The sequence below is a fragment of the Telopea speciosissima genome, chromosome 2 (genome assembly GCF_018873765.1).
Source record: "Telopea speciosissima isolate NSW1024214 ecotype Mountain lineage chromosome 2, Tspe_v1, whole genome shotgun sequence".
Lineage (NCBI taxonomy): Eukaryota > Viridiplantae > Streptophyta > Magnoliopsida > Proteales > Proteaceae > Telopea > Telopea speciosissima.
The window spans coordinates 16,922,946-16,934,362 of record NC_057917.1 but is presented as its reverse complement, the minus strand read 5'-3'; the positions used below and the strand labels follow the sequence as shown (position 1 = coordinate 16,934,362).

At 35.8% G+C, this 11,417-nt stretch overlaps 1 pseudogene; it reads right to left on the bottom strand.

The window, feature by feature from the left end:
* Positions 1 to 5,897: 5,897 nt before the first annotated feature.
* LOC122650503 lies at positions 5,898 to 10,554 on the bottom strand (annotated as a pseudogene).
* Between the last annotated feature and the right edge of the window lie 863 nt (positions 10,555 to 11,417).

Sequence of the window (11,417 nt, the reverse complement as noted above, 5' to 3'; positions counted from 1 at the left end):
ACTAGTGATAGAGACGAGCGCAAGTCCACTTTGGGGTATGCATTTGTCCTGGGAGGTGGGGCTGTCACTTGGAGTAGCAAGAAATAGACCTACATCGCCCTGTCCACGATGGAGTCGGAGTACGTTGCATGTTCGGCAGTAGTACAGGAGGCCGTTTGGCTCAGGAAGTTCTTGCAAAGACTTAGCATTGCTACTCACTCAGACGACGCTGTGCTAATACACTGTGACAGCACGACAGTGCTTGCATTTGCGAAGGACCCCAAGTTCCATGGTAGAGCCAAGCACATTGACATATGGTATCACTACATTCGAGACATGGTAGCACGAGGTGAAGTTGTTCTACAGCATATCTCCACTGGCAATATATTGGCTGATCCATTGACTAAGCCCATTGCCAGAGAAGTTTTCCTAGTTCACATTAGGAACTTAGGACTCAGGCGGATCTGATAGGTATTTGCTTTGGGAACACTTTGTTTGTGATGGACATGTATCTGTATGTCTTTTACATTTATTGATGAGCATATATTTGTTTGAGTAATCTTGTGTGTATACATTCATTGTTTGTAAAGATTTCACTAGGCTTAGAATCAACCCACTCACACGGGTGATTCGCCTCGACGCTAGGGTGTAGCGAGCGAGACGAGCCTATGAGCATGTGTGCTCTATGATGCCTTAGTTAGAGCTAAGATGAGACCTTTACTTGGTCCAACTTGGAAGATACCACACTTCTAAGTAGCCTGTTAGAAGCCAGATGTGAGGTTCTAGGCAGAAACCATGAGGGTGACTGTACTAGAGACTTAGGTTAAGAGCTTAGAGTAGCGACTAGACCAAGATCTGTATGGCGTTTATTTATTGCGAGTGACATGCCCACCCTAGTGGGAGTTACGCCATAGCATGCACATTATACTGCATGTGCTTATATCGACCGATTGTGAGAGTGACCGAATGGATCCCTGCTTTGTCACTATGTGAGTCACGTGGATTATATTAATCCCACAGTACCCTTATTACCTGAGACAATGTCATGAAAAAGATACCCAATGACGTTACTTTGACGTTCTCCTTAGGACCGTGGATGATGCGGTCCAGTGGGAAGCGATTGGGAAAGCTGTTGGGGATATTTGAATTGACATGAGGGGTTCAGGGAAAACTATTGGACGTTACACCTTTGTCATGTGATTCATTGCCCAGGCGACATGTCATATTTGTGATCGACGTAGTCATGAGTATATTACATACCAAGGATTAACACTGCTCATCAAGAGGGGTCGAGAATGCTAGATCGGGTGTAAGTGGATCGTTTGGGGTATTTCGAGACTTTTCAGAGTGATGTACTATGTTAGCTAGATGGAAGTTTGATATAGTACTTACCTTCTATCATCTCGACAGGTCGCACGCCCCATTACCTGTATGGAGGATAACGCGGAATGAGAGAAACTTGAATGCATAATAAATGCGCCCTGTGTGAGCGAGTGGGAGATATAAATCGGTAATGGGCCTGAGGCCCAGCTGGTCTGCCCACATGGGGCAGGCCGGCTGAGCCAAAGACGAGAGAGAGAGAGAGAGGGACGGTCACTTAAGTGACCGATCCCTCCTCTGATTGGCCTATCCTAGGGTTTTAGCCTATATATAGATATAAGGCATAAACCCTAAGTGTGCATTAATTAATTAGATCTCTCCCTCTCTTTCAAGTTCTGCATTTCCTATGGTTTCCATCGTTGCCTAGGGTTTTGTGGTGTGAAGTTCTTCTTCATGGAGAAACCTTTCGAGATTGTTCGTGATCGTGATTTGCTCGTAACTGCAAGCCGCATTCGATCATCCCTTCCGTTGCGATTCCATTCGGTTCAGGTAATCCCTAAACCTCTGTGATTAATGGAATGCTAATATGCTAACAAAAATAAAAACCAATAGATATTAGAAATAAGTCTGATTTGGTATGATGTTTATTTCAATTTTGAATTGATTTCATGAAATAGTCAACAAATGGGTTTTTTGTCAAAAAATTGAAATTGTTTTTGTTGCATCAAAAGTATTTCAAGAATTACAAATTCATTTAGTAATTCAATTTATAGGAAGAGATTCACAATTGGATTTTTTTGGGGGGAGAGAGTTCTCCACACCTCCAATGGGAAATGGTATCATCCATAGAGGGTTTGCACGGTCAAGGAAGGAGAGAAAAAATAATAAACTATTCATGTGAAATGGCATACAATACATGATAAAAATTTGAGCAGATTACATGCACCCTCTGGTGTTTGAAACAATAACAAAACACCCCTGTAGTTTTCAACTTTTACGTGTTTCCCCTGATGGCTGACAGATGTGAGTGAGGTGTTAGTTTTGAAAGGCAAAAGATAGTTTTACCCTTTTTACATCAGTGACTAAAATGAAGTACTATTTTACCCTTATTTACATCTCCTTCTCCAAACCAAAAAAATCCCTAAATTGATTTTTAGGGTTTTGCTACTCACCATCTCTGGCGATGTTGCAGAAGACATCTCTGGCGGACCTCCCCGTGACTTCATGTGGCATAAGCATATATATTAGTATTCCACATTGTTGCTTATGTTGGAACGCTGTGGAAGATATCAACCACACATTCTTTTAGGTGCTCTTTCTCCTTGCATATAAGCTCCCTTTTAACCAAAAACAAAAAAAAGGTGGGGTGGGGGTTTACTTAAAAAATGTATGCCTTCCCTGTTTCCTTTGTCATCCTTTGAAGGGGAATGGAGATAGATCAAATAGGAATTCAAGAGGAACTCACTATCTGATCTTGGTGTCAAAATTTGAAGCTCTATTGAGTTTGAGATTAAAACAAAGATTAACAACTTCCAAGCCTCAGCTTCTAATTGTGCTAGAAACTGCCACATTTATATTTTTCTTTTTTCCCCCTTTGCTTGTCTATAATTCTCTCTCTTCTAATAAAATTGAGGGAGAGGGTTCCCTTTGACGTCCGTGGCAATTTCAGCCATTGGAGGGAATAATTATGGGAAACCCTTAAAATAAGGGGTGTTTTGGGGATTTTAAAATAGGTGCTACAATAAAATGAGTGGGAGCATGCAAAAGGGGTTGGAACACTAGCGTTGTGGGGATCTTTTCCCTTAAAATTTATTCACCAAAGTGGTGGGGATCTCTAATTCTATGTGTACTAGGTCCAACCAAGTCGCATCTATTCTATACATAATTCTAAGATTTAAATCTTCGATGTAATGCATTGAAAATTCATGTTTGAAGTTCTTAGGCCAGGTAGATATGTTGTTATTTAGCTTCGCTAAATGAATCGCCTGCAATGTAGATATTCTACACTTTTTTATTTGGACGGTTCCAATTCTTAACAGGTCAGTGCTGATCCGATTTTCGATTCTGGTCCTAAATTGACATCCTTAACTGTTTGGGCTGACAATTTGAGAAATGAAAGGCCGGAGTTAAAGAATATTATTATAATTTTACTTAAACCTGAGATGAGCTTTTTATGAAACTCAGATCCAGCCCAAGATGAAAATTTGGAAGCCCAGCCATTCGTAGCAGGCTTAAGGACCTGACGAATTGGCCCGTTTGTAAGTAGTTATAAAATATCATTTGTAAGCAGAATTTTTCTCTTCAATTCATAAGATAGTTGGCATATTTTAGAGTTTTCTTTTTAATTTTTTTTGGGGTTAGGCTAACTGATAATGTATGTTTAGCTTCTTTAGATTTAAGTGGATGAGCTTAGGGCTGTCAATTAACTTATAAGGTTGGTTGTTTAGTATTAGTGCAACACGACAGTTTCATTGTAGAATTATCCTTATAGAAGATAACCCACATTATACTCTCTTTGAGGTGGTCCTATGCTTTGAGCCAAAGAAATGGCCTTCACCTACATATACTAGTTAGGAAAGTTATTCAAATTAGGATCAAGTTTCCCTCCACCTAGAGAGGACAGTTCACCCACCATCCTATGGTTTACAAACTCCTCCTAGGGTTTAGTATGTTCCAAAATACTTGCCCTCTCCCGATCTCATTCACCATGGGTAGAGGGAAACCCGGTCTTTCAAATTATTTGAAGTCTAACTGTAAGAAATGATAGATTTAGTCTAGGTTTTTTATGTTTTAATGTAAATAATATGTTGATCAAAAAGAATTTCAGAGGTTAACATTAAAATGATATTATGGTGGTTAATGGATGTGCATTAAAATATAGGCAAACGTCGAAGGTTACGCTGATAATATTCCTTTTTTATTTTTTTGTTTTTTAATTTTATAATAAAATATGGCTATGGGTTGTTTGCAAACTAAAGAGAATACTTATTATTATCTGCCACTTGGCTATCACCTCCAATTTTGATTTTGTCACATTAAGAAGAAATGAAACAATTATTAATTAATGGGAAGACCTTAAACCTAAAAACCAACATCTAACTGCTTGGTAAGGATATGGCAATGCTTGAGAGTTAGATGCATGTGGTTTACAACTTTGACTGGTAGATTGTTTGGGTTGTTTGGCAAGTTAGGTTTATGGAAGTCTTGAAAGGCAAGTTACTGGGGATTTCAATTTGATTCTAATTTTCGTTCATGAGCTACCACGCTCTAACTAGATTGGGTCCCTTCTCATCGAAACAAAAAGCTAAAATCTACATATAAAAAAAGAGAAGATCCTTTTTTTTTTTTTTGGATAGAAATACAAAGAGAAGATCCAAAATCTTATTACTTTTGTTCCAATCATGGATTGAGTTCCTCTACAACGCGGCAGGGCGTCCGGTGCACATCGGATGGCCTTGTTGCTCCAGGCATGTAACCCCACACACCGCCCATGTGTTGGACTGCATGCCTAGATTAGTAGGGTTGTGCGATGTATCAGACACCCTACCGCACTATAGAGGATCTGGATCCATCCAACCATATTAGATTTAGACAAGGCATCTGCTAGTACAACTTGCTTGAGGCTAGGATAGTATAGCTTAGCTAGGTTTGACTTCGAGACCTCTGGTTCCATATTAGATTTGGATCGTAGGTATTTTGGGTCATTGAGATATAAGTGGGGTCCTTTATCATTATTTGCGTCTGTTTCTTTCTTGTAGATTTATTGTTTTGATTTTACTTCCCTTCTCTTTATTTTCCTTGCAATTAGATAAGGTTTTTTTTTTTATGAGAAAGATGCAACTAGATGAGGTTATACGAATTAAAATCCTTTGCAGTACCAGCGGGGTGGCAGTGCACATCTGACAGCACAGCAAAGGCCATGTGTGCCATGTGTGCCACCTAGCCTCTACTGTGCCGTCAGATGTGCACTGTCGCCCCGCCGGTACTACCGTAAGGTATTTTGGGTCATTGAGATGTAAATGGAGTCCTTTATCATTATTTGCATCTGTTTCTATCTAGTAGATTTATTGATTTGATTTCACTTCCCTTCTCTTCATTTCCCTTGCAACTAGATGAGGTTGTACCTAAAAACAAACTGATCCTTACTGATATTGCGTAAGTAAATAGGCATGTATTATACGTAAGGAATGAGCAAGATTTTCCCCAATTTAAGATAAGCTAATCTTAACTATAGGAATAATGATACCATTGAAGCCATTAGATGATAATTGATTAATCACTTCGGAAAGTAAAACATTGACCAATTTTCACTAATCTTAGTACAAAATATCTCAATTTTAATAGTTTAATCATAATTTTATTAATGAATACAGCCATATATAAGCTTGGATATGAACAATTACAAATCAAGTAATTAATGTACATAATCACATTGTAAATAATTCATCGATCTAGCATTAGCTAGGATGGTAAGTAGAGTTGGATGGAAGAGTCATATAGTTTAGGATATTATTTCCATTCAGAAATTGCCTATACCATGTAGCTGATAATTTGGGTATTCTTTCTAGTGTTAACCAATCCACGTAATAAAGCCCAAATCACAAAGTATATCCAAATAACCATTCAAAGTTGTCAATAAGAGACCATATGAAATAACCCCTCACATCGGCTCCACCATCCCTATAAAATTAAAAAATAAAGGCCGTTTTAATATATGTTGTGTTTGGTATGCATTCTAGATTGATTTCGCATTCTTGGATGATAAAAAAAATTATTTTATTATCCAAGAAAATCGACATAGAATGCATACCAAACACCACGTTAAAATACAATGATACAATATAACAAAATTAAGAAGAAGAATTTATATATTAATCTCTATTCATAGTATTAATACGTACCTCAAGGCTTTAGGAAGAAAGGTTAAGTGATCATTCAAAAATTCTATTCTCCTTGTGTCATTGAGAAGGTCTTTAACAGAAGCACCAGGATAACTTGTTTGTGGAAACCCTGCAAATTAACAAAACAAAGTATTAAAAAAAAAAAACCCATATATGCATTTAAAAAAAAAAAAAAAAATTTTTTGGTATGTCATATATACCAGTTTCTGTGATAAACATGGGAGTATTGTTGTATCGTTCTTTAAAATATAAGACGACCTTCTCTATACCATATGAAACCACATAGAAGCCTGGCATCGCCATCTGAAAGGAAAAAAAAAAATGATTAGGAGGGGCAAGCAGGTTTAATGCATTTGTTAGAAGTGTGAAGAGTAAAAGCCCATCCTACCACGAGGTCTTTTTTAAAAGAATATATTAACAAAGATTATAACTGTACATCATCGACCGAGAGATACTTACGTCTATGGTCAGAGATAGCCTGAGAAGCTAAACTAGATAACCAAAAAATTACAGATTTATCCTACCACGAGGTCTTGATCTCATCTTTCTTCTTCCTTCTCTCCCCCATAAATTAGGTACCTTTCTAAAAAAAATATTAAAATATAAGAAAAAAAACTTGGGCTTGGCCAGACTGAGGCTTGATTAACCCAATTTTTCTGGTCCGGCCCAACTGCCCAAGCTCAATTCAAGGTTGGGTTGCACTGACCTCTATCCCAGCCCAGCCCAAGCCCAAGCCCAAAATATAACCCATACGATATTTGAACATATACACATAAAGCTATGACATGTTGGATGGATGGCTATATAAATAAATTATGAATATTTCAATTTAAAATACAGCAAAAGGTTTCATGTATGATCGTGCATAGTGCACGGTTGTACTTAAAACCCTTAGATACAGATAAAACCCCTTTTAAAATACCAAACCTACCCCCCTTATGAAGCTTTTTTTATTTCTAAAAACGGTCATACACAAAACCCTTCCTCATTTGAAAACATGTTAACATCATTAATGGGCTTAGTTTATTTATCATTTGCCAATTAATATGAAGATCTAAGTGCATTCATGGCCGTGCTTCTAAAAAGAGGTTTGAGAATCAGGTATAATTGGAATCAAGGTCAGCCGATTCTGATTCTGATTCTGATTCAAATCAACCGAAACCAATCCGAGTCTTTGAACCATGAGAACAATTGATAAATTCTCTTGGGAATGGAAAAGAAATCAATATAATTGAAGTGATTATTTCTTACTGGCTCTCCAATCAGAACACCATCTCTTTCTCCTGTGAAATACACAAAGGAATCCCCTTGAAGAGTACCCACATTGCAAGGAGAGAACAAGCAATCTTTCATATACTTTGTTGTATAATAATTAATCCCAATAAAATCCAGCTTATTCATTAACTTATCCTTGTCTTTCGCCGAAAATGTCGGTAACCTATTACCCAAAATCTGATGTATTTCAGGAGGATAATCACCATACATTATAGGATCCAAGAACCTACAAATATCAAATAAATGGATTGGGATATATTTCTAAAAGAAATTAATTTTATAAAAAGATAGAATTTATATAATTACCAAGCAATGTCAAAAGCAAGAGCTCTTTGAACTGCCAAATGATCTGCTGGAATATTTCTGAGTGGTTCATACCAAGCTGCATTTGGTACAATCCCTATCATACCACCTTGTTTGGCCGTGTTGAAATAAGAAAATTATATTGTAAGCTTGTGACTAAACAAGAATTATATATTCTCTAATTACATATAGGGCTAATATATAATTAATATCAAATATTTCATAAACATAAAACATGAATTAATTAATTTGTTTGTTACCTGAAATTTTTTTCTATAGATATCAACAGCAGTGGCATGTGATAATATTAAATTGTGCGCAGCAATGTATGACTCAATAGCTGAGTCCCCAGATATGCAGAAGGTAGACTGTGAGCAATGGTTTGGTGGATAATCTCCACTAAGGTAACCTAATGTGATTGTCATGTTTGGCTCATTGAATGTGCTCCAATACTTCACCCTATCACCATAAGCTTTGAAACATACTTCTGCAAAGTATCCATAATCCTGCCTGTGTGCAAAGTGGAATAACTTTTATGAAAAATATTTCAAAAATTACTGGTATCTATTACATGAAATTTGTACTCCATATAAAGTTTTTATTATTTTACAATGTTAGATTTTGCATTAATGTTAAAAAAAATCCCTTTTCCCACTTTTTATAGTTTGGAAAATCAGGTTTTTTGACTCCACTCGCATTTTCAAAAAACCTTAATGACTTGGCCTTGTCAAACCTGGTCAAAGCGAGTTACAATGTTTTTAAATTTTTAATGCAATAAATATATATATAAATTAATAAAAATTAGAAAATACAGAAAAAAAAAATCAAAGAATCACATATCAATGCATTTTGAGTTTATACCATTGAACAAGAGAAGAGAGTCAAGACTTTTGTACTATTTTAAAATATGAATTTACTATTTTACTCAACTTAGTTCCTACGTGAACCAATTTTATGGTTTTTTTTCAAAAACAACTAAACTTGCCAAGTTTGTCATGACTTAGCTAAAAATATCAAGTTGTATTTGACTCAGATGATGTATAACCAAGTCTCGTCATTTTTTACCTTGGCCTAGTCTACATGAATCATGACCAGGTTTTACAACTATGTTTTTTACATAAATAAATTAAAAAAAAAAAACACAAGAGGACAACAAGTAGCTTAGGAACAAAACTACTGTCTACCTTTATGTAAAGGTATTTCTATAGATAAAAATTTATAAACACCCGAAGTTCTAACTAATTAATCTAAGTCATCAGATGGGTCTACTGAATCCTAATCCCCCATGATATAAGATAAAGAAACCCTTATAAAATGAGGGGGAAACAAATATGTTAGAGACTTACTATATTTGTGAATTTAGCCATGACCCATATCGATCCTCAAGTACTTGAGGAATGTCATAATGGTTCAATGTAACAAATGGTTGTATCCCTGATTCAATAGTAAAATAGGAGCTAAGTTAGTAAAAAATATTGTGACAATTAGTGAATTGCCGTTGTATTTTCTTCATTGTACCATTAGTATTGAATTTTAATTACCTCTGAGCAAGATAGCATTTATAATGTTGTTGTAGAATTCAATTCCCACAGAATTAACTCCTCCAAATCTACCTCCTGATGTATCTCAAGTACGCCATGTAAATTTCTCTATTTAAAGGTGAGAAGTAATAAAAGTAGTTGTATAGTTACTCACTTGGGAGGATTCTAGACCATGAAATTGAGAATCTGTAAGAATTTACTCCTAGGGAATGCATTAACTCCACGTCTTCCTGTTTGATATGATTCATAGATTTTCTTAGTAAAATATTCTTAAATGTCAGCAGAAGGGTATACTAATGTCCTTCCAACTAAGGTGCAAATATGGAATTAAGTCAGACAATATTATCATAAAACGCCGTTCAACTAGGGTAAGCTAGGCGAGCAGTTGCAATTTAATCACAAGGAGGATTCCTGTGACCGATCCGAATTATTAGTTTGATATATCTTCTATTTGATTCATCAACTATTAAAATTCATGATATAACTCAACCATATGGATTACCTTGTATCAGACTTTAATTGAAGCTAACATTAAATTATAACCACCAAATATGCTACAACATGTCAATTATAAATTGCCAGTGTTGTCTGCCTTGACTGAATGACAATCAATTACCCAGCAGCCCTTCCTTTCTTTGGTGCCAAGAAAGAGAGATAGACAGAGAAATTAATCATTGCATCATCATGGATTTTGTCTCAGTATCTTTTTTCTTTTCTTGATATCCAAACATACCCTTAAAGTAATCTCGTAGGTCAAAAAAACAACCGAAAATATTAAAGAGAATCTAGTCATATTTTATAGGAAAAATCTTGTCGTAACCAAAGTTGGTGAAAATAAAATTGTAACCTTCCTTTTTTGCCTTTTAACATAATTTTTTCTCAATGACGGTAAATTTTGTCATTTCACATGTGTACTGAAAAAATATGCAAGACAGTGACAATTCAAGCATAATGATAAATCACTTTGAAAATATTTTTTATCCTTAGATTAATTAACTTTTAGTAATAAGTAGAGGGACAATCAATAAAAAATTACAACTTCTCACTTCACCACTTTGATGACAACAAGTAACACCCTAGCTTTAAATCAAACATCGAGAATTGTGGTTATTAATTCAAATCAAACCAATCACTGTGTTATTTGGAAGAGTAATTAATAGAGGGGAGGGAGATGATTAACCATGCAACGATGATAGTGATCATCTACAACATCTCCATTGCCTCCGTCCATAACTTTTCCTTAAAAAGATGATGAAATTAATAAAAGAAATAAACCTTCAATCAGTTTAAAAGCTTTTCTCTTCTAAAATAGTGGTGATCTTATAAATTAAGAAGGTAAATAATTTGTTTGAGAGAGACACAGAGAGATAAAAATCTCACCTGGTATGTGAATGAATACATTCCAGTTGCTAAGGCTTTTGTTACCCTCCAAGTAAGCACCCTCGATCTAGAAAGCAAACAAACTTTTTCAATCACTGTTGTTACTTGTTTTCTTTGAATCGAATTGAATCTTCCAAAACCAAAAAAAGGCCTAAAATAAAAATTGGTCACACTAAAAAATTCAAAAATGGGACCCATTCATTCTCTCTCTTCTCCAAAAATCCCCCCCTATTTGATATGAGAAATCTTGCTTTGTCCAAAGTAGCACTTGGGAGTCGGAGGAAACATCCCCCTAAAATTTAATCCTAGCCGACTTTGGATTGGAAACACACACGCACACACTTCCAAGAAGAAGAAAAAAAAGGTTAATTGTTTTAACTCAAAACTTAAATTCCAAACCTAATTATCTCACATACAGAGAAGAGAGATCAGAAAGAAAGAGAACAGGGAGAGGACGTTTCTAGGGGTCACTTTTCTTGTTGGGTTTAACAGTTTAGGTGACCTTAATTGACTCTGATATGGAAACTTAAGACTAAGAAATCAAAATTCTCTGTTACTGTTATGTACCTGATAAGAAGATGTAGCAGTCCCAAAAAGAAATGTTGCAGGAAACTGACTCCGATCCACTACACAACTCATCAATGGAAACAGTTGAAGATACCAAACAGATACCAACACTAATCTCTTCATCTTCTAATCCCCTTCTTGAGTTCTTTCT